General features: G+C 39.5%; 1 pseudogene; it reads left to right on the top strand.

The window, feature by feature from the left end:
- The first annotated feature begins 5,134 nt into the window (after positions 1–5,134).
- LOC107139296 lies at positions 5,135–12,244 on the top strand (annotated as a pseudogene).
- Positions 12,245–24,892: the final 12,648 nt, after the last annotated feature.

The raw sequence follows: 24,892 nt of genomic DNA, 5'->3' as shown, positions 1-24,892 counted from the left end.
CTAAAACCAGTCAACAGGGGAGAAGACTACACAAAGTGTGCATATTGAGAAGTTCTTTGGGGACCACCAATATAAGAGGTCACCATGGAAAAATGGAGAAACTGTGATTGGGCAAAGGGGAGGTAGGGGAGGGAAGGGGGTATGGGGACAGGAAAGATGGTTGAATGAGATGGACATCATTACCCTAGGTACAAGTCTGACTGCAAATATCCAATTGTATACAATGGATCAAAATGCATTCTGCTGTCATACATACCTAATTAGAATAAGTAAATTAATTAAAATTTAAAAAAGAGGCCACTATGTCAGAAAAGTAATTTATATGCATGAAACTATTATAGAACCACAGGAACCTACTTTTGTTCATGGCTGTGATGATGAAGAAGTCCTACAAGAAATATTGGAAGTCATCTTTAGTGTGGGCAGAGGGAGGTGTTGTAAAGGTCATAAAGCTCCTTGAAGGTGTCATTAAGGCATAGTAACTTTCTATTAGTTTATAAATTCTGCCCCCCAAACTATTATTATAGTATTTGAAAAACAACTGTAAGCTTAACACCACTTGAAAATGTCTTTTAAAATAATTATTTTGAAAAGGAAGACTACAGTAGAAAGATTGGTCAACTTTATTTCAAGCCTTATTTACAGACATCATCAAGACCGTGGTGTTGGCAGAATGAAGCAGAATGGAAAACGCAGAATAGAGCCACAGGGATATGCTCAGCAGATTAGTGACAGAGGTGCAAAAGCAACTCATGGAGGAATGATGGCCTTTCCAACCCATGGGGCCGGAGGAGTCAGAATCTATAGGAAAATAAGCAAATGGTCTTCCCTAAAACTCAGTGCAGAAACAAACACTGGCAACAGTGAAAACTTGATCTAAACTTCAAACCTCATTCACGATGAACTCAAAATGGACCACAGACTTAGGTGCAAATATAAAACTATCAAACTTTCATCAACAAAAAGATAGGAAAAGATCTTTGGGAACTAAGGCTAGGCAAAGAATTCTTAGGCTTGACACCAAAAACTTGAGGGATGGAAGAAAAAAATTGATAAATTGGGCCACACCAAGATTAAAAGCCTTTTCTATGTAGAAGACCTTGTGCAGAAGATAAAACTACAGGGTATCTGACAAAGGACAAGTCATAAGAATATTGAAAGTCTTCTCAAATCTCAGCATCATGAAATAATTGAATTAGCAAATGGTTCAAAAGTCATGAAGAGACGTTTCAGCAAAGAAGTTGTGAAAAATAGCAAATAATCACATGAAAAAATTCCATTATCTATTAGGGATTGAAATGAAAACTACAGTTAGCTTTCCCTACTCACCCATCAAAATGGCAAAAATTTAAGCATAGTGACAGTCCCAAATGCTAGGCAACGATGTGAACTGTGTCACTTGCTCATTAGTGGTGGAATACAAAATGGTATTCTTAGAAAGGGATTTGGCAATTTCTTAAAAAAAAATTCAATTACATATGACCCATCTTCATTTGTAAGACCCACAAAGTGTAGACCACCCAGGTATCATTCAGTCAGAAAATGGTTAAATATACTGTGCTCTATCCATACTATGGGATACCAATCAGACTTAAAAAGGGATGCAATAATATATGCAGCAACCTGGATGCATCTCCAGAAAATCGTGGTTAGGGAAAAAGAAGCCAAACCCCAGAGGTTACATACAGCACAATTCTATTTATTTGACATTATTGAAATGACAAAGTTAAAAGAATGGAAATCAGATTGATTCAGATTGATTAGTGGATGCCAGGCTCTAAGAAGGTAGGGTGGAGGAGTGGGAGTGGATACCAGAGGGTGGAAGAGGAAATATTTGTCTCTTGGCTTTGTTAATGTCAATATCCTGGTTGAGAGTTGTAAAATAACTCTATGAGATGCTACCCTTGAGAAACACACAGGAGTACACAGGATCACTGTATTATGTCTATAAACCTATGAGTGAATCCACAATTATCTTAAAATAAAAAGTTTGATTTAAAATAGAACACTATTGTTGATGTATAATTTACATATAGTGAAATGCTCAAACACATCAGGTCATTCTGGACCCAGGGAAGCCATACTCCTATCAAGAAATGAGGCATTTCTGTTGTTCCCGAAAGTTCCTTTTCACCCTTTCTTAGCCAATCCTTCCCAAAGATAACTATTCATGAATTTTGTTATTTTATGATGGTTTTGCTAAAAAGTTTGTGCCTTTTTTGTAACTCACTGTGATGCATTTGAGCTTCATCTGTACTGTGTGTTTGTGTTTTGTTCTTTTTTGAGGCTGGGTCATGCTTCACCACATGGTGCAATGTGGTTTCTTCATGGTTTTTCCTCTTGGTGGGCACCCAATGTGTGGCTCTTATGTTTATAGAGTTCTACTGATGTTCTTCTAAAAGACTTGTAGTGGGCATACTTTCAATTGTCTTAGAGAAGTACTTTGGAGGAATTTCTAGATCTTAGGGTAAATACATATCAAACCTTGTAGGAGAGTTCTGGTTGCTCCACAACCCTGTCAGTTTGGGTTGGTCACTGTGTCATTGGCTTATTCTCATGGGTGTGATGTTATGTGTCCCTATGGTTTTAATTCAAGGTACTCTAATGACTAATGGCATTGAGCTCTCTGTGTGCTTATTGGCCATCCACATGTTCTTCAGTGAATTTCCTGTACAAGATATTTGCCTATTTCTGTATCTGTAACTTTTTGAGTTGCAGTATTTTTGTGTATTCTGCACACAAATATCATTTTAAATCTGCATTGTGAATATCTTCTTCCAGTCTATGGCTTGTTTACTTCTTAAAAAAATTTTTTTTAGATGTTGATGGACCTTTATTTTATTCATTTATTTATATGCAGTGCTGAGAATCGAACCCAGTGCCTCGCACATGCTAGGCAAGTGCTCTACCACTGAGCCACAACCCCAGCCCCTTGTTTACTTCTTAATAGTGTTTATTGATGAACTTTACAGCCTGTTTTTATGTACTTAGTTCTCTCTCAGTTTATCTTTTAGTAGGGGATCCCTCTTGACTTGCCTGAGAAAAATTTCCAAGTGTAAAGACGAGGTAAGGAGGCCCACGTGAGATTGGAAGCATCCACCCTCAGGGACATAGAAAGGTTCCCTATTGTTAAAGGGCTCTCTCTCTCTCCATTCTGGAAAATATAACAATGACATTGTTGATTATTTTTCATGGATATGTGCCTTACACATTTTCTTTCTTTTTTTTTTCACATATAGTTCTTTGTCAAAGGCTTGTCTGACTGAATGGAAAGTGCTGTAGGTATTTAAAAAATTATTAGTTTTGTACCACATGACTTACTTTAAAAGAATTGCCTTATGCATGGGAAAGTAAAAGTTGAAGTGTTTCATTGAGAAAGTCATGTTTTTATTTTTTTTTTAATTTTAGTTAATTTTTTTTTTAATGTCCTGCCAGTAAATGATGAAACTTTTGCAAAAAATGGAGGTGGGTTGTGGAGATCACAATCCAAGGATCTGGAGGCCTGAGAGGTGTCGACTTTGCAAGCCACAGCAAAATACCCTTGAAAGTGTCGTTCTCACTTTAAATTACTAATAAAGTGTGGCTCCAGCCCACAGCACCTGTGGAGCCCTCTTGGACCCATGGGGACGAAAGCCAATAGAGAACTGCTTTCCCTGTTTTCCTCCTGGGTGGAAAGCAAGGTTCCTTGGAAGGTCTGAAGGCCCAGGTGCCAGAGCCTAACTTAAGCACAATCATGGCAGTAGCCTTCCCTCCTTTCCTGATCCACCTCTTTCTCTCCTACTTCTATTCCATATGATCATGTTCCAAATACATGACCCGAATGTAAGACTCTGTCTATGGGTCTTCTTCCAAGGAATCCAGGTTAGGACCTTAGGGGAGGAGGAGTCAATGGGAGGGTAAACAGAGGCAAGAGTGCTGGGCCAACGTACACCCTCCCATCTGAAAGAAGTAAGTGCCTCTCCAATAGGCACAACAGTGACACGATCCTGACCAAGGACATAAAGAGTCTCTTTAATCAGCCTGATACTTACATAGAAAGAAAGTTAAGAAATTTATGTCTCTTCTTATGGGATTTCAGGAAAGATGAAAACAAAATCAGGAGGTAGAGGATCAGTTTTCAACAGAGGATTCTAACCTCCCCAACCACGGATGCCCCAGTGGGATTGGGGGATTGGCTCATGTCAGAAAATACTTCCTGGGGCTGGGGATGTGGCTCAAGCGGTAGTGCACTCACCTGGCATGCGTGCGGCCCGGGTTCGATCCTCAGCACCACATACAAACAAAGATGTTGTGTCCGCTGAAAAACTAAAAAATAAATATTAAATCTCTCTCTCTCTCTCTCTCTCTCTCTCTAAAAAAAAAAAAAAAGAAAAGAAAATACTTCCTCTCAACACAAAGAAGGGATTGGAAGGTGGTGAGCTACTTTGAGTTCCATGTGGTTGCTCATGTACAATTATTTTTATGAGAACCTGGGGGGTCATTAGGTCTTAGATCAAAGTTTCTGGTTCTTGTGTTTTGTAGAATGGTTGAGTTTTGACTGAGGGCAGATACATTGCATGCTGAGAAAGAAGAGAAAAATTTATGCCATATGGACTTTCTCTCATCACACATAGTGCAGTCGGCCCTCACAGCTTAAGGCTGGAGGTGGTGTCCTTCTGGGTCAGCTGGATTGTGGACAGACTGGCCAGGGGAAGTGGGGCTTTACTTCTGATGCTGCTTCTGCCTCTTGCACGCCCCAAAGAGTTCTCATGTGCAGCTCTCACCCCACCCCTCATCGGTAGTTTTTCTCCCCCAGTTCTGCAATCTCAGCCTGTGGGTAGTAGAGGCTTGTTCTTCCTGCCAAGGTTTTAAATGGAAACCACAGAATAACTCTGGGTTAAACACACTCTTGTGTTCTTTTTAATGGGACAGGATTTGCCTGCTGGGGGGTTGCCGAAGTGCCACATGTAAACATATATATGCTCCCAGGAGATCTTGGGATCAATGTGCCTCAGGCTGGGAAGCATCTGTCACAACTGAATCCTTCCTGTTGAGTAGCTTTGTGTCATGTACAGGGACACTGGCAATCCCTGGAATTCTGAGCATGGCATTGCCAACGTGATGTGCCGATGTGGTTCTCTTTAGAAAGAGCCTATTTTTCTTGCATCAGGGCTGGGTTTGTCAACGTTTCCCTATTAGTAAAGCAGAAAGAGGGTTAGAACTTCCAGCTTCTCCAGAGAGCCCAGCCATCCCTCACAGTGGCTCTCAGGGCCCTTGACAAGCACTTCCTGTTAGGGCTGGGCTTTGTGCCCAGCAGGTGGGGAGTTGAGTCACTAAGGACACAAATGGAAAGGGAGGGGCCAAAAAGTGAAGGCTTGCATTTCCTTGAGGGACACAGCTCCAGTCCAGCCTGCCAAGCTGTCCACTTCACCATCAGAAAGCAGCAAAGGTAAGGAGAAGTATTTCTGTCATTTATCCTGGTTGAGCTTATTGTCAAAGGGGAACCAATAAAAGCAAAGTAAGGCCCTTTGACATGTGAGCCAAATGAGGGGGAAGCTTATATTTTAATAAGTGTGGCTTTTGTTGATTCCTTTATGAATCCATGAACACATTGGAATATCCTTGCTAATGTGCATTTTAAAATTTTTGAGGCAGGCTCACTTGATTTCAAATCTCTGATTTGTTGAGTAAAATGAAAATCCGTGGATATTTTCTAGTTAATAATAATCCTTATTTGAAACAGAGCTAGTCATGCATAGCTCTGTTTCCTGTAGGATGAAACCTCTCTTGGTTCCTTGAAGGGTCTCATCTCCACTCATTTGGCCTTAATCACCATGTGTTAGAAAGAATTCCTTTATTTTGCTTGTTCTGTGTTTTTTTTTCTTATGGCTATAAAATTAGTCTGTTAATATGTGTATTTTTGCACATGGGCATAAAAGTCTGAGGGTTTATGTTTGTGCGATGTGGTGTGCATTTGGAAATTTCTATTATTTCTAAGACTGAGCAAAAATTTAGAAAATTTGAAGGACATAGAGTGAGAGAAAAGGAATTGCTCTGACTTCTGGGCACTAAAAAAGCTGTTGTAGATGGACACGATCCCTTTATTTTATTTGATTATTTATATATGTGGTGTTGAGGATCGAACCCAGGGACTCATGCGGGCGAGGCAAGTATTCTACCCCTGAGCCACAACCCCAGTCCCATCTATCTCTATATCTTCTAGGTCAGTTTTTGGAGATTGTTTCATTGATTGTGTTTTTCTCTCTTGTTTTTTGTATTCCTTGCTATTTTTTGTTAGTTTTTGGCATTTGAAAAATTAGCCACCTCTCCTATGGTCTGCTTTAGTATATGGAGTACCTCCTTCAATTAGAGATTCTAGAAACCCTCAAACTTATTTTCAGGGGACTTCTCAACCTTGTGACATAATCTGTAAGAGGTTTGTTGTTTTTTTTAGTTGGAGCGCCCTGTGCTGCCTTTCTGTGCTACTGCAGACTCTACTGGCCTTTCTGTTCCCAGGTGCAAACAGGTCATCCACTTCAAAACTAAAATGCCCTGTCTTTGCATCCACTGTGATTTTAAGCAGACAGATATCACTAAACAGGCAATGAGACCATTCTCCTCTTTGTTCCAGAGATGTGTTCGGGGTTAGCTGGCCCTGCCATGGAACACACTTCAGCCCTCAATCAGAAAATGGATGGATCCTGTAGGAAATGTCCAGAAAAGCTGATTGTCTCCCAGAGACAGTGATAAATCTCATTTTAGTTCTATGTGTAGTTCTGAAAAATGGCTACTTATTCCATCTTATCCACTGTCTGTCTAGAACAGAAATTTCTAAACTCTGGTAGATAAGAATTATCTGGGGGGAATTATCTACTTCTCTTAGGTGCCTGGAGTGTCGTGGGCAGATAAAAACAGTGTATAAAACATAGTAGACAATTGAGACCAAAAATGCAACCTGAGTCAGAAAAGAAAGACCTGTGGTGTTGGGCTGGTGGACAACGCTTCTCTGTGGAGCTGAGACTTGTCATGACTTACAGGATCATATGATTCATGTAGAAGCTAACTGACATCTAGGGGCCACAGGGAACCCACAGATTGCACTCAAGGGTGCCCACCTGAGGGGAAGACCCAGTAGCTGAATCCTCTTGAAGGAGAATCTAGGTTTGCCTTTGCCCAGATAACCTATTGAGTTTTTGTCTTGATTTTCAAGATTGAGAAGACAGAAGAGATCCATCACCAATTCCAACAGGTTTTGACTGAAATAAGCAAACTCACTAATGATTATGAACTGAACTTAGCCAACAGGCTGTTTGGAGAAAAAACATTCCTCTTCCTTCAAGTAAGTTTTGCTGTGTCCACCACATCTGTGAGTGTTAGTTTGAATGGCCAAGTGACCATCAGGACTGTGGGTCCTGGGGGTGTGTCTCCTAAGTTGGCTGCTTGGCTTTACCCATATCACTGATGGTCTGTGCCCCAGACATTTATTTTTAACTCTGGCATTCTGAGCATGATTTTTGCCTTAATCCTCTTGCATCTGCATAAAATTGTGTGTGGAGGCATTTAAAGTGATTTTCCAGGGAATTCAATGTTTTTTTTTTTTTTAACCTTAATCATCCTAATCAACTGGTACTTTTATTTAGACCTGTTGGTAATTGACAAATTGACTATTAAACTCCTCTCTATATCTTTCCTGTTTTTCCTAAAGAAATACTTAGATTATGTTGAAAAATATTACCATGCATCTCTGGAACCTGTTGATTTTATAAATGAAGCTGATGAAAGTCGAAAGAAGATTAATTCCTGGGTTGAAAGTCAAACAAATGGTAGAGTATGGGGGGTCATTGGTCATACAAAGACTTCTTGACTGTCTTCTGTGAGTGAAGCCCTGGGCTTGGTTCTGCATGGGAGCCAGGTGGACACTCTGGGAGGGGCTTGAGATGGGTTTTGCAGGGTTGAACAGGCAGGGCTGGGCGTAAAGGGGAGGACACTGCAGATAGTGAAATGGACACAGCAAATGGGGAGACTCAAGGGGAACCAAGGAGGGGACCGTAGGAAGCGGCTGTGTGGAGACCCTTGGAGGACTCTTTGGGCACGGCTGTGTATTAGAGTACCATTGGGGTTCCTGGACCTGGGCTCCTGCCTCTCTTGAGTATATTCTTTCCTGCATATCAAAACATCTCTGTTTGTGTCTGGGTCCCCAAGTGCAAATGTCACAGAGAGTTCCCTTTCCCTTTGTTACATGAGAAGCACACAGCTCTCCATCAAGACCTGTCTCTGCTACCTACAGCTGGGGCCACCTGGGCCTCATCTCCACTTGGGCATCATTCAGGGATGATACAGTACTCAGTCCCATCTACATCAGAGAATTGGATGAATTCCTCTCCCGATTATCCCCTTCTCATTCCCAGTATGGGTCAAAAACACAAGAAATACTGGAAAGAAAAGTTAATGTGGAGATTCACTTTGGGAAACAATAGCTGATATTTAGCATTTTTTATTCCGTTTGTCAGGGAGATTGCTGTTATTACAGAATGCACTTTTTTTCATGCTTCATTCAAAGAAAGAAACTTAAAACAATCAGAATATAAGGGTTTTACAAAAATTTAGCTGAACAGTGTTTTTCAGGATGTAGTGTGGGATGGACTGAACCCAGAGCCCAAAATATCAGTTCCATTTTTCATCGAATAAACAATCTCTCAACCTCAGGTGGGAGCCATATTGACTAGGGAAGAACAGTTGCACACCAAGTGCTTATGATGTGCCAGATAGTGTTTGAGGCTTTCTACATATTAAATCACTGACTCCTTCCAACAACCTGTGAGGCAGGTTTTATTCCTATTTTACAGATGTGGAAACTGAGGCACAGAGAGCTTAAATAACTTGCCCAAGATTCCTCAGCTGATAAGAGGCAGAACTGGATGCCATTGGAGGCAATCTGACCCCAGAGCCGGGACTCTTAACCATCAACCTCAATTTATCCAGTGGGATAAATAGGCGATGGGCAGAGTGACAACCTCCCCACCGATTCTGCAGCGAACGCATTGTCGGCAAGGCCTTCAGGTGCTGACCTGGCTGAATTTTCAGTAATCAGTCAAGGCTGTCTGCTTCCTATCTGCCACACATACCATCTTTGATCTGGAAGATGGACCATTCTTTCCTTTTTATTTCTGTTTGCAGAAAAAATCAAGGACCTGTTTCCAGATGGCTCTCTTAGTAGCTCTACCAAGTTGGTGCTGATAAACACAGTTTATTTTAAAGGACAGTGGGATAAGGAGTTTAATAAAGAAAATACCAAGGAAGAGGAATTTTGGCTGAATAAGGTATGGTTCTTTATTTACGTGATGTGCTTACACATGGAGTATAAGATCTGAAGTCATATTTGAGCAAACATACACTGGTGGCAAATGCCCCTTCTGTGACTGATCCTTAGCATCATTATTATCTGATTACTTCAGTGAGCTAGCTTGTTGCCTGTGCCTTTGTCTAATGCCTTTTGACATCCTATGCTCTGTTAACTTGTTGCAGAATACAAGAAAGTCTGTGTGGATGATGGAACAGCACCATTCTTTTAGTTTTGTTTTCCTGGAGGACTTGGAGGCCCAAATCGTGGGGATTCCGTATAAAAACAATGACCTCAGCATGTTTGTGCTTCTACTCAACGACTTAGAGGGTCTGGAGAAGGTAAACCCCTTGGTCCCTACTGTGCTTTCCTTTCCTAAGTTTTTGCTCCCAACACTTGTGCTCCAGGAGTCTGGAAGCAGGTGTCTGAGTAGTAGCTGGTGCCTGGAGGTGTACAGTAGAGCATTTCTCCCTCTGCAGCCACAGTGGAGCTCTGCAGGGGAACACTAAATGGTATCAGGCTCACTGGGAGTAACCAGTACTCAGATATTTTGGGGTGAGCTAAAATGAACATTTAGGATTCAGTGAGAGTTTTTCTAAAGATTTCCCCACCTTTCCAAGACATGGTTGATATCTATGAATCCCTTTCTTGGAAAAAAAAAATCACATACACTCATTTATAGCACATTTTCACCCACTTTGGAGTTAAAATGTGAATGTGGCTAATGTCCTGTGTTCTAGATATCAGGAAGGCTTCAATTCAAATCCCTGCTCCTTTAGTAGCTTTCTGACCACTGTGTACCTTTCTTGAACCTCAATGTTTCCCCAGGCATAAATCAGGCTTCATGGTGCTTAATATGTAGTGTTGTATGATTAGGGAGATGGAGCCTTGAATGGGTGGAGGGTATAGCAAGCACTCCATAAATGGTAGCTGCTGTATGTTTAAAATACCAGATTTATTCTGTGCTGTTACCTTGCTAGTAGCATTATAAGATGGAAATATTTTGGGAGAGCCAAGTGGCAATATGTATGAGTGCTTTAAGAGTATTTATTCTCTTATTAAAAAATGTCAATTATGAGAATTACCCTAAGGAAACAACAAGATAAAAATTGCCCTTCTGAGTCAAATCAGGAATTTCAGTATTGAATACATCAGGATACCCAATTGGAAATTCATGATACCTACTGTTTTTAATTCTTGCAGTATTAGCATCTATCATAATGCCTGGTACATACTAATGTTTGTAAAGTGAGTGAAGAGATGAAATGTATCAGCTTGATGGGAATATTATCTAGCAATTTGAAGGTATTCAGGCGAGATATGCAATAGAGTGAAAAACTTAAATTACATAGATATTCACTGTGATTGCAACTGTGTAAATATATGTGCACATATAAAGACTGGAGGAATTGGTTAAAAAAATGAAATATGTATCAAGTTGCTAGAATAAGACATGACTTATTTTTAATCTTTAAAAATTCATTCAATTGTATTGAGTTTTCCCACGCACACAGATAATTTAAAGAGAGAAATAGAAATGCCTGCTATATAGTGACAGCAGCAGGGTAAAATGAAGTTTCACTTTTATGTATTACAAAAACTATTCATTTCTGATACAAATCAGTACCTTGCCGTTTTAAATTTTTATCCACAATCATGCCAATCTGCTTTCCTCCCCCCTCTTAAAAAACAGATTATAGATCAAGTCACTCCTGAGCAATTGATAGAGTGGACCAGGCCAGAGCTTATGGAGGTCAGGAACATGAACTTGCGCTTGCCCAGGCTGGAGGTGGAGGGCAGTTATGAGCTGGAGCCGGTCCTTGCAGCCCTGGGGCTGGGCGTGGCCTTCAGGGAGAGATGCGGACTTCTGGGGGATGTGCGCGCGCTCGGGGCTGCAGGCGCAGAGGTTCCTGCACCGGTCCTTCGTGCAGGTCACCGAGGAAGGCGCAGAGGCCACGGCGGCCACCGGCATAGGTTACATGGTCTCATCGGCCGGGGGCTGTGAGCAAGTCCACTGCGATCACCTCTTCCTGTTCTTCATCAGGCACCGCGGGTCCGACAGTGTCCTCTTCTTTGGCAGATTTTCTTCTCCCTAAGAAAGTCGCGGCCATGACCTTGGAGATCAGGAAGCAGTGTTGGGGCAGCGGTAGGATCCTGGAAACCATCCGTGCGCTTCTGTCTTGAGCTGCTGGCCTTCCAATCCCAGCGTTAAACCGGTGATTTAATGACGTAATAATGTGTATTTATGACTTTCCTTGAAGGTGAAAGTCCTTTTGTTTGTGCCCTGCAGAATGTGAATCAGACCCAAACTCGTTGAGACTCCCCAGGGGTTTCCTTTGGAAGTAAATGAACCTCTTGTAAAGTCTTGTGCATCAGTGGGGAGAAGGGGTATCTTGGATAAAGAGAGTGGATTCTTCTTGGGATTTTAGGGTTCTCTTTGGTTCCAGTATTTTGGCATATTATACAAGTAAAATACGACAATCATTCAATGTGTGCATTCCTTGTTTCTTTTCAGCAGATATTGTGTAACTGCATACAGCGGAGGGAACTTAGAAACACATTAGGGAAACGTAAATTAAAATGCAAAAGCCAGAGTATTGAATGAAATGATATTCCAGAGAGAGAGGATTTACTTGTTTTCACCTTCCAGTCAAACATAATCCACTCTTATGTTCCATAAACATTTCGATATTGGAAATGCATGTAATAAATTGAGGAGATAAATGTTGCAGCCATCAGTACTCCTACATTGTCTTTTTTTTTTTTTTTTTTAGGTTTTGGAACCTAAATACTTGAAAAAACTTTTAGAAGACTTGCTGTCCCCATTTATGTATTTCTATTAATTTTTTAGTGAGACATAAGTATTACCCAGTGGTTTTTTATTTTTATTTTTGTGGCTCTGGGGACTAAACCCAGCTCCTCTTATATAACAGGTAAACACTCCACCATGGAGCTACATCCCTGGTCAACAAATTTTTTTTTTTTTTTTTAAGATTCTTTTTAAAAACTTGGAATCTTTTCTGGTGTTCTTCATTGTAAGCCCATTTTACTTTTGTCAGTTTTTAGTAAGATCATCTTACTGACTTATTTTTCAACAGTCTTGTTGAACTATAAATTACATACCATTAAATTCATGTTCATTGTAAATTACAGCTAACTGATTTTTGGTAAATTCCCAGAGTTGTGCATCCATCACCCAAATCGAGGTTTGGAAGATCTCCATTACCCCTAAAGCACTTTCTTCATGCCTGTTTCCATTTCCAGCCCTAGGCAGTCACTGATTGGTTTTCTACGTTTATAATTTTTTTCCTACATTTCATGTAAATGGAACTATACAATGCACATTTTGTGTGTCTTCCTTCGTTTGCATCGTGTGTTTGAGTTTTATCCTTTTGTAGCAGGTATTGATGCTTTTAAAAATTATTAGTGCATTTTAACTACACAGAATAATGGAGTTCATTGTGGCCTGCATCGATTGTTAATGCATTTTTATTGCTGAATATTGTTCTGTTTTGTAAAAAAGATGAATTTATTTATCTAGATGCCAGCTCATGAACCTATGCTCTGTCCCACTTATTACCATTATGAGTTATGAACATTTGTGTACAGGTCTTTGTGTGAATGTAGGTTTTTATTTCTTTTGGGTCTATTCCTAAGGGTGTCACTGCATGGTCATATGATAATTTGTTTAGCTTTAAAGAAACTGTAAACTGTTTTCCAGTGTTTGTATTGCTTTACATCCCTCCAGTAATGTATGAAGTTCTAGTGTCTCTCCATCCCTGCCAACATCAGTGTTTTCATGATTACAGTCCTTCTAATGGGTGAAGGTGGCATTGATGGACATTTCCATGATTAATTAAGTTTATAATTTTTATGTTAGTTATTGGCCAGTTGTATGCCTTCTTATATTCTAAGCATTTGCTTATTTTGAAATTAAGTAATTTGTCTTCTTCCTGTATTATTGAATTAAAGACATTTCTATATACTTTGGCTATAAGTCCTTTATCAAATCTATGATGTATAAATATTTCTTCACAGTCTGTGGTTTCTTTTAGTTTTAATATTAAATTAAATTAAAGTTTTAAATTAAATTAAATGTTATTTTTCATATTATTTAAAAATACAACAGTTTTTAAAGATATAATTTACATATCACAAAATTTCTACATTTAAAGTGCACAATTCAGTGGTGGGTACATTCACAGAGTCATGTAGTAGACACATTTATTATCTAAATTTAAACATTTGTAATCCTCCACAAAGAAACTCCATATCCACTAACCATGATTCCCAGTTCCTCCCTGCTTCAACTCATGGAAATCATGATTCTACTGTCCATTTCTCTGGATTTGCCTATTCTGGACATGTTCTATTAATGTTATAATGTTTCATTTAGCACAATACATTCAAAGTCCATCTAAGATGTGGTATGACTCAATATGTCATTCTTTTTTAATTTTATTAATTTTTAGATGTTGATGGACCTTTATTTTATTCATTTATTTATATATATGGTGCTGAGAATCGAACCCAGTGCCTCACACAGCTGGGCAAGTGCTCTACCACTGAGCCACATCTCCATCCCAGTATGCCACTTTTTACTGTTGCTAATATTTCATTGTGTAGATATGTCAGATTGTGTGTATTTGATCATCAGTTGATAAACATTTGTGTTTGACTTTTTGGCTCTTAAGAATAATACTGCTAAGAATACTTTGTGTATGACTTTTTGTAAGAATGTCTACACTTAGGAGTGGAATTGCTGGGTAATAGGGTATTTTTATGTGTTTCATTTTGAGGAGCTGCTAAATTGCTTCCAATGTAGCTGCAACATTTTACCACCCCAGGGCAATGTATCACACTCCAGTTCCTCTGCATATTTTTCCTCCCTTCTCTTCCCCTTCCCTTCCCTTCCCCTTCCCTTACTTCTCCTTCCCTCCCCTCTTCTCTCATCCCTTCCCCTTCTCTCTCCCTCCCCCACGCCCCTCTGGAGAGATTTGTTAAATTTATAAACTAACTTAGGGAGATCAGATGTATTTCTGGTTTTGAGTTTTTCTGTCCTGGAGCATCGTACGTCTCTTCATCTGTGTCTACCTTTATGTCTTTCAGGAATGTTTTCTGATTTTTCTCATATGGCTTTTGGATGTTCCCCTTTGAGCCTATACCTGGGCATTTTTTCCTTTTGACTATAATAAATGGCATCTTCCATTTCTATGTACAGTTAACTGAAGGATGAATTTATTTTATGGTTGATTGCAGATCTTTTTTGATAATTTTGATGATTAAATTTCTGGTCTCTTGTGGGCTGAAGATTTGGAATTCATGGAAATCTGTCAAGGTGAGTTCTAAAACCCTTCTCCAGTCTGTTGCTAGTGTGACTACCCAGTACCACAGCAGCACCTCTATGAACCCCAGCACCTTGGTCCCAAGCAGCGTGATTACTGCAAAGAATGGAGTGTTTTTGAAAGACAGCTTTTCCATGCATTAGGTAGGTGTGTAAACAAAGCCTGGTGGCACACACCTGTAATCCCAGTGACTGGGGAGGTTGAGGAAGTAGGATTACAGGTTTGAAGACAGTGCCAGCAACTTAACAAAGCTCTGTCTCAAACAAACAAACAAAAAATAACAAAAAAGAGCACTGAGGATGAAGTTCAGGGGTAAAGCACCCCTGAGTTGAATTCCCAGTACCAAAATAAACCAGAAGGGGTTTGCAATCTGCTCTGTGGAAGAAAAACAGGTGGTTCTGGAAAGATGAAGAATCCAGGTGAAAGGGTTTTCACAGCCAGGTTGCGACAATCCAGTCACCTAAAAACCTGTGGTTAGTTAAAACAGGTTGTGTCTTTAAAGACCATGTGTTATTGTTGGTGTGAATGTAGATGGGTGCAGTCATTGTGGAAAACGGCATGGAGGCTCTGCGGAGATAAAAAATGGTACTACTGTAGGACCCAGCAGCTCCTCTTTGGGGTATAAACTGAGGGGAATGAAATTACCACCTTCTGAAGATACCTGCACTCCCATGTTCATGGCAACCTCAGATGAGCACCACTTCGCAGCCTATTTAAAAAGGCAGGGAGGAAAGAGAGGAGTGATTCATCGGAGCTGTTAGTAATAAGCCTTTAGGAAGCGCAGTGACTCAAAAACGCAATAGGGATGGGCCAGCAAGTACACAGACACAGAGGGCTGTTGCCAACCACAGCTCCAGTCCAGGCCTTTATTGGCATTTTCCCACCAGCCACAGACATGGGGCCTCTTCAGTCCATATCCCCAAGGTCTCTTTCACTGGGCTTACAAGGGGATCTGGGCATCTTTGTGAGTGGTAAAAGGTTGATATTAGAAAAAATCCAGGAGATACAGTTGCTATTTGGCAAAAGCAGAGGAGCTTCTGTTTAAACCCAATCTGAGTGCTAACTGGTGCTAATCTGGTAAATTGCCAATCATAGAACAAAAGGTCCTCAGCTGGTCACATGGCCCATGCCTGCCCAATCATGGTACCCATTCAGCCACATAATTTGCCCAGGGATGTGGAAATGGGTCCTGGAACTTCATGTAGACATGAGAGAGAAGCTGTCTTTCTTTGAGGTAATAAAAGGAGAAAATCTCAGAATTAAAGCTTAAGAAAAATTTCAACGTGAATAATGGTTTTCAAATAAATCTCTTGTTCTCATTTGAAATGATATATGAATTAATAATTCAAATCTGTTTCAAGATAGTTAAGCTTGGTAAGAATTCAGTGCAGTTGATCACATTATATGCCTCAGAATGTATTTAGAAATGAACACAAACTCATCTGAATGAGCTCTGAGCTCCAAGAATAAAGGTGGGAGAAAAAGACCCACATGACTGAGAATCAGTTCTTCATTTCTGCAGTCAGTTGGGACAATGGAGTTTTGACTTCTATGGTGATGAATCACATTGATAGAAGTATTTGGGTCAGATGTAAACTACTGCCTATGTTACATTCTTTGGAAACTCTCAGCTTCTGAGAAGAAGGCAGAGTGGCTGAAGGACTGGGTTGTTGTTGTGGGTAATGACAGAGATCTGACAGGGAGATGCTTCTGAGTGAGTTCTCTGAAATCAGATTACCTGAATTTGACTGCCAGTTCTACCACATATTAGCTGTGTGACTTTGAGCAACCATACAACCTTCTCTATCACAATTCCACATCTATAAAACACAGTGATTACCCAATAAAATAGTAACTTACTGACCTGTTTTGGAGATTAAATAAAACTTTTTTTGTGCTTAAGAAAATGCCTAGTATTTAATAAATGCTCAATAAATATGAACTGCTGCCTTTTCTCCTTCTCTCTATTCTTGCTTGACATCTTATTGATCTTCATTCCCCTGTTATTGTTTATAGTACTTGAATATAATAGTTTCATCAGTTTTCGTCCCATCAGGAAAGAATTGACATATTTAACTGGGATTTTCAACAAGAACTATACCTTTTATGTGGTATTATTTTATTTTATTTTTTTAAAAATTTTTTATTGTTGGTTGTTCAAAACATTACATAGTTCTTGATATATCATATTTCACACTTTGATTCAAGTGGGTTATGAACTCCCATTTTTACCCCATATACAGATTGCAGAATAACATCAGTTACACATCCATTGATTCACATATTGCCATACTAGTGTCTGTTGTGTTCTGGTGCCTTTCCTGTCCTCTACTATCCCCCCTCCGTGGTATTATTATAGATTTACAGGAAAGTTGCAGATGCTACAGTGGATTTCCTTATACTCGTTCCCAGTTTCTGTTTTCCCTAATTACTATGGTACACTTGGAAAATATAAGAAACCAATATTAGTGCATCACTGTGGCAAGCAAAATTCCAAGATGGTGCCTAAGATTGAACGGCCCTGGTGTACACACACTTTCTAATCTCGGCATAGTTTTGATTTGCATTTTCCTGAGGGCTAAAAATGTTGGACATTTTATCATTGTTGGCTACTTGTACTCCTTCAGAATACATTTTTTAAAACAATGAAGAGTTAATCAGAAGATGATGTAATTTTTAAATGCGTAAAGATTTGAATAGACGCTTCACAAAAGATACATATACGTTAATAAGTATGTGAAAATATGTTCCAAATAATTAGTCTTATAGGAAATGTAAAAGTTAGAATTTTGCTGAGGATTCCAGCATGACGGCAAAGGTTGACCAGATTCAACCTTGTGAAGATGTACATTGCTGCTAGGAATGGAAAATGATACAAACTCTAATGTAGGTGTTGCTGGGAAGGGACTTTGGGAAAGTCATGAAGATCCTTGGTCAACTGATCTTAAGATGGGGAAATTATCAGAGTGGACCTGGCCTAACCACGGGAGACCTTTTAGTCTTGGTCTATATATCAGAGGCAGGGAAGTCAGAGAGATGCAGTACCTGAGAGGGATTTGGCAAGAGTGAAATTCTCTTATCCAACTTTCAAGGTGGAAGGTGCCCTGAAGCAAGACTCTGAGGGCAGTCTCCAGTTCTGGGAGATCTGCTGTTGGCAGCCAACAAGGAAACCTAAACCTCATTCCTGCAACTGCAGAAAATGGACCCCAAGGAGCCTGGAGTGTGTTCTTCCCCAGGCCTCTAGAGGGAGCACAGTTCCCGAATATCCTGATTTCAGCTGAGCAAGGCAAAGGGCAGAGAACTTGGTTGCAATGTGCCTGGACTTCAGACCTCTAGAACTGTGGGCTAGAAAAAGCATGGTAATTTCTTATGTAGTGATAGGGAACTATAGCTATCACGTTTCGTTGCACTGCAGACTTCATTCAGATGTTACCTTTGTTTTCTTCATGAATGTGCCTTTCTGTTGTAAGATACAGTTCAAGATATAACAACATATTAAGTTATCATGTGTTAGGTTCCTGAGTCTATGACAGTTTCTCCAACTCCTTTTTTTTTATGACCTTGGAATTTTGAAAGGTACTGTCTTGAATGTGTCTGATTACCTTTCTCAAGATTAGTGGAAAATTTGTAAGACATTTGTAAGAAACTACCCAGGTATCCTCCAAAGGAGACATTGTATCATTTTGAAATGAGAATAAAGAAACCGATATGAATTTGTATAAGTTTCCATGAACTATCAGTCACAATTGAACAGAGAAAATAAAAAGAAAAAATAATCTCCATGAAAAGCTAAAGAATTGTTTTCATTGGATTCAAAGGATTCTTGGCTTCCCTTCTCAGCCGTGTTAGTTGGGTTGCTGCAGTGTGCAAGGAAGTCCTGTAGGTGGAGCTCCTGGAGGCAGGGCTTAGGCTTAGGTAGGCTCCAGGCTCTTTGCTGAATGCCATTTGGCCTGGGGATTTTAAATCAGTCTACCTCCAGCACCCAGTACTTGCTGGTCCACACTGGAAGACTGTGACCCAGGGATCTCACGGGGGATCCATTAGTGTGGTGGAGGAGCCAATATTAAGTCCCTCTGTCACCTGAAGACCCCACATTTTCTGGTCTCTTGGGTTCAGTCTCCAAACTCAATCTCTCCCACTTCTAAATTTTCAAATTCAGGCCAGGTGCATCTCTCCCAGCCAGTTGGTCCTGCAAGCAATTGGATTAGAGGGATGGGGAGAGCCGGGTGAGTTTCCCCCACCAGTATTCCCCTGTGTAAACCTCTCTCCCTGTTTGATTTTCTCCTGGTCACTTAGGCACACTCTGTGTCATGCAGTGTGGGTTTACCAGGTCTGTATTTAGGACTAAGCCCCTGCTTGCTCCCCAGCTGCTGGCCTCTGAGCTGTTGCTGCAAAATGTTTCTTTCTTGGGTCCTCTGCACACAGCTGGGACAGAGGTGGCTTCTTTCCTGCACAAGGATACTGTGTTGCAAGCCTTTCAGGTTAGTCTGGCAGTGTTTTTCATCTCTGAATTCTCTGAATCCAGGCATGCCTCAGGCCTCCTAAAAATGTGGGTTCCTTTAATTTTCTCATCCCTCCACTTTGTTCATGGGGTACCACTCTGGCTGGTGGTGCCCATGGAGGTGGCAGTGGTGGAGGTGCTGGAGATTTCTTCCTTATTATATGCAACCTCTCAAGTCCCCAATCTGCTTTGAATGTCCAGAATTAATTTCGAATAAAGTACCCCCACCTTTTTTTCACTCACCTTGCTGAGAAGCTGCCTAACTGCTTTCTTGGTTTCACACCATGCAGTGTCCCAGAAAGTGACCTCTATTCTGCCCTCTTAAAATTCTCCTGAGCAAGAGTTCTTTTTGAGATACATGCAGTACATTTTTATGGTGTTTTTTGAAGGCCTGTTTTGAATTTTGATGAGATCCAATTCATTAACTTTTTATTTTATGGTTTTTACTTTGTCAAATCTAAGAAAACTTTGCCAATTTCAATTATGCCATGATCTGCATTATTTTTTGTAGAGTTTTTATGGTTTCAGGTTTGTATTTAGTCCTATGATTGATTTATTCTGAATTTTTTTTGAGTGTGTGTGAAGTAAGGATTGGAGTTACCTGTTTTTCATATATTCATTTTTTTTGGCATGATCAATTGCAAAAACTCCTTACCCTATTGGGTTAATTACCTTGACACTTTGTGGGATGTAAATACATGGGCCTATTTCTGGATTGTCTACTTTCCTTCTCATCCTTATGATTATTTCAACTCCCCATGATCCCTGATAATGGTCCTTGTGCTGAAGTTTAATTTGTCTTATATCACTGTATCCACTCAAGTTTCCATTGATTAGGATTGGCATAGTATTTATTTATTTATATTTTTATTTTTGACTTAAATGTGTTATTACTTTCAAAATAAATTTTAAAATACCCAGCTTATAGTTGGATGTTGTGATCTCTCCATGGAGGATAGATGGGTCCCATCTACTCAAAATCAGTCAGCTGCTGTGACTGGTGATGCTGCACACACACCAGGACAGTAAGAAAGGCTGGTACTTGATGAGTGAGACTTTCTCTGGAGCTCGGGACAGGCTCGCTAGCGGGCTTGAGGGAGCCAGGAAAGGTCAACTGGTTTTGGTTTTTATTGTGATTAGGATTGGTCCCAGAGTGAGGGTGTCTGAGACCACCGGGCCTGCCTGGTTTGAACTTCCCATAGGTGCCACATGGGAGGGAGCTCTAGGGCTTTCTTACAAGCCAGATGGGGCTCAAAGGAAAGGAAGGAGGGTAGAGTTTCACCCTGTTTGCAGTCAAACATCAAACATGGGGCCAGATTTTATTGCACTGGGCCCTGCTCTGCAATGCAGTCTGACGAGATACCTTTTAAATGGTGTTTAGACCATTAACATTTACTGTGGTCGTTGTGGTTGGGGTTAAAGGTACCATATTGCCATATATTTCCTGCTTGTTTCAACTGTTCAGTGTTCTTCTTCTCCTGACTTCTTTCTGATTATTTTTAGTATTCCATTTCATTTCCCCTTTTGACATATTTATGGTTGCTTTAGAGTTAAAAATATGCATATATACAACAAATGTCACTATTATGTATAATCATAGTACACCAATAAAATGTTTATTTAGTTTAGTACAGGTTACCTTTAAATAGTATTACACAACTAACTTTTAATGTGACCACCTTATGGCAGTGTACTTCCATTTTATCCCTGGGTCCTTGGTGCTATGGTAGTTATAGATTTTATTTTTATAATTCTTATAAATTCCATAGTATGTCACTACTCTTTTGCTTTAAAAAGTTGATTATCTTTTAAAAGTAATAAATGTCTTTTATGTTTATCCACATATTTACTCTTTTGGTCACTCTTCATTGTTTTGTGTAGATTTAAATTTCTATTTAGCTATCACTTTTTCTACTGTCTGAAGAAGTTTTAGGGGGAATTCACATAACTCTTGATCAGCAGTATGCAGGCAGCCTGGCCATTCAGGGTAAACGTGGTGAACTCACAGGGCTACACCANTGACTCTGCAATCTGTACATGGGGTAAAAATGGGAGCTCATAACCCACTTGAATCAAAGTGTGAAGATATATCAAGAACTATGTAATGTTTTGAACAACCAACAACAGATGCTGATATCTATGTATACACCTAATTTATAAAATAATCCAATTAATATGTTACTTTATATACAGAGATATGAAAAATGGTGTTCATATGTGTAATAATAATTGTGATGCATTCTGCTGTCATGTATTTAAAAAAATAAAAGCAATTAAAAAAATAAAATAAATAAATAAATGAATAAAAATAAAAAAAAAAGAAATATTGGAAGTCATCTTTAGTGTGGGCAGAGGGAGGTGTTGTAAAGTTCATAAAGCTCCTTGAAGGTGTCATTAAGGCGTGGTAACTTTCTCTTAGTTTATAAACTCTGTCCACCCCCAAACTATTATTATAGTATTTTAAAAACAACTGTAAGCTTAACACCACTTGAAAATGTTTTTTAAAATAATTATTTTGAAAAGGAAGACTACAGTAGAAAGATTGGTCAACTTCATTTCAAGCCTTATTTACAGACGTGGTCAAGACCGTGGTGTTGGCAGAATGAAGCAGAATGGAAAACGCAGAATAGAGCCACAGGAAGATGCTCAGCAGATTAGTGACAGAGGTACAAAAGCAACTCATGGAGGAAGGATGGCCTTTCTAACCCATGGGGCCGGAGGAGTCGGAATCTATAGGAAAATAAGCAAATGGTCTTCCCTAAAACTCAGTGCACCAACAAACACAGCAACAGTGAAAACTTGATCTAAACTTCACACCTCATTCACGATGAACTCAAAATGGACCACAGACTTAGGTGCAAATATAAAACTATCAAACTTTCATCAACAAAAAGATAGGAAAAGATCTTTGGGAACTAAGGCTAGGCAAAGAATTCTTAGGCTTGACACCAAAAACTTGAGGGATCGAAGAAAAAATTGATAAATTGGACCATACCAAAATTAAAAGCCTTTTCTATGTAGAAGACCTTGTGCAGAAGATAAAACTGCAGGGTATCTGACAAAGGACAAGTCATAAAGAACATTGAAAGTCTTCTAAAATATCAACATCATGCAATAATTCAATTAGCAAATGGCTCAAAAAGTCATGAAGAGACATTTCAGCAAAGAAGTTGTGAAAAATAGCAAATAATCACATGAAGAATTTCATTATCTATTAGGGATTCAAACGAAAACTACAGTTAGCTATCCCTACTCACCCATCAAAATGGCAAAAATTTAAGCATAGTGACAGTCCCAAATGCTAGGCAAGGATATGAACTGTGTCACTTGCTCATTAGTGGTGGAATACAAAATGGTACAGGTATTCTTAGAAAAGGATTTGGCAGTTTCTTAAAAAAAAATTCAATGACCATATGACCCATCTTCATTTGTAAGACCCACAAAGTGTAGACAACCCAGATATCATTCAGTCAGAAAATGGTTAAATATTCTGTGCTCTATCCATACTATGGGATAACACTCAGACATAAAAAGGGATGCAATAGTATATGAAGCAACCTGGATGCATTTCCAGAAAATCATGGTCAGGGAAAAAGAAGCCAAACCCCAGAGGTTACATACAGCACAATTCTATTTATTTGACATTATTGAAATGACAAAGTTAAAAGAATGGAAATCAGATTGATTCAGATTGATTAGCTAATGCCAGGCTCTAAGAAGGTAGGGTGGAGGAGTGGGAGTGGCTACCAGAGGGTGGAAGAGGAAATATTTTGTCTCTTGACTTTGTTAATGTCAATATCCTGGTTGAGAGTTGTAAAATAAGTTTATGAGATGCTACCCTTGAGAAACACACAGGAGTACACAGGATCACTGTATTATGTCTTATAAACCTATGAGTGAATCCACAATTATCTTAAAATAAAAAGTTTGATTTAAAATAGAACACTATTGTTGATGTATTCTTTACATACAGTGAAATGCTCAAACACGTCAGGTCATTCTGGACCCAGGGAAGCCATACTCCTGTCAAGAAATGAGGCATTTCTGTTGTTCCAGAAAGTTCCTTTTCATCCTTTCTTAGCCAATCCTCCCCAAAGATAACTATTCATGAATTGTTATTTTATGATGGTTTTGCTAAAAAGTTTGTGTCTTTTTTTGTAACTCAGTGTGATGCATTTGAGCTTCATCTGTACTGTGTGTGTTTGTGTTTTGTTCTTTTTTGAGGCTGAGTAGTGCTTCACCACATGGTGCAATGTGGTTTCTTCATGGTTTTTCCTCTTGGTGGGCACCCAGTGTGTGGCTCTTATGTTTAGAGTTCTACTGATGTTCTTCTAAAAGACTTGTAGTGGGCATACTTTCAATTGTCTTAGAGAAGTACTTTGGAGGTATTTCTAGATCTTAGGGTAAATACATATCAAACCTTGTAGGAGAGTTCTGGTTGCTCCACACCCCTGTCAGTTTGGGTTGGTCACTGTGTCACTGGCTTATTCTCATGGGTGTGATGTTATGTGTCCCTGTGGTTTTAGTTCAAGGTACTCTAATGACTAATGGCATTGAGCACCCTGTGTGCTTATTGGCCATCCACGTGTTCTTCAGTGAATTTCCTGTACAAGATATTTGCCTATTTCTGTATCTGTAACTTTTTGAGTTGCATTTTTTTTTGTATATTCTGCACACAAATACCATTTTTAAATCTGCATTGTGAATATCTTCTTCCAGTCTATGGCTTGTTTACTTCTTAAAAAAAATTTTTTTTAGATGTCGATGGACCTTTATTTTATTCATTTATTTATATGCAGTGCTGAGAATCGAACCCAGTGCCTCGCACATGCTAGGCAAGTGCTCTACCACTGAGCCACAACCCCAGCCCCTTGTTTACTTCTTAATAGAGTTTATTGATGAACTTTACAGCCTATTTTTATGTACTTAGTTCTCTTTCAGTTTATCTTTTAGTAGGGGGTCCCTCTTGACTTGCCTGAGAAAAATTTCCAAGTGTAAAGACGAGGTAAGGAGTCCCACATGAGACTGGAAGCATCCACCCTTCAGGGACATAGAAAGGTTCCTTATTGTTAAAGGGCTCTCTCTCTCTTCATTCTGGAAAATATAACAATGACATTGTTGATTATTTTTCTTGGATATGTGCCTTACACATTTTCTTTCTTTTTTTTTTCACATATAGTTCTTTGTCAAAGGCTTGTCTGACTGAATGGAAAGTGCTGTAGGTATTTAAAAAATTATTAGTTTTGTACCACATGACTTACTTTAAAAGAATTGCCTTATGCATGGGAAAGTAAAAGTTGAAGTGTTTCATTGAGAAAGTCATGTTTTTATTTTTTTTTTAATTTTAGTTAATTTTTTTTTAATGTCCTGCCAGTAAATGATGAAACTTTTGCAAAAAATGGAGGTGGGTTGTGGAGATCACAATCCAAGGATCTGGAGGCCTGAGAGGTGTCGACTTTGCAAGCCACAGCAAAATACCCTTGAAAGTGTCGTTCTCACTTTAAATTACTAATAAAGTGTGGCTCCAGCCCACAGCACCTGTGGAGCCCTCTTGGACCCATGGGGACGAAAGCCAATAGAGAACTGCTTTCCCTGTTTTCCTCCTGGGTGGAAAGCAAGGTTCCTTGGAAGGTCTGAAGGCCCAGGTGCCAGAGCCTAACTTAAGCACAATCATGGCAGTAGCCTTCCCTCCTTTCCTGATCCACCTCTTTCTCTCCTACTTCTATT

The sequence above is a fragment of the Marmota marmota genome, unplaced genomic scaffold (assembly GCF_001458135.2).
Source record: "Marmota marmota marmota unplaced genomic scaffold, marMar, whole genome shotgun sequence".
Taxonomy (NCBI): domain Eukaryota; kingdom Metazoa; phylum Chordata; class Mammalia; order Rodentia; family Sciuridae; genus Marmota; species Marmota marmota.
The sequence above is the reverse complement of the archived record's forward strand: the minus strand, read 5'-3'. Positions and strand labels throughout refer to the sequence as shown.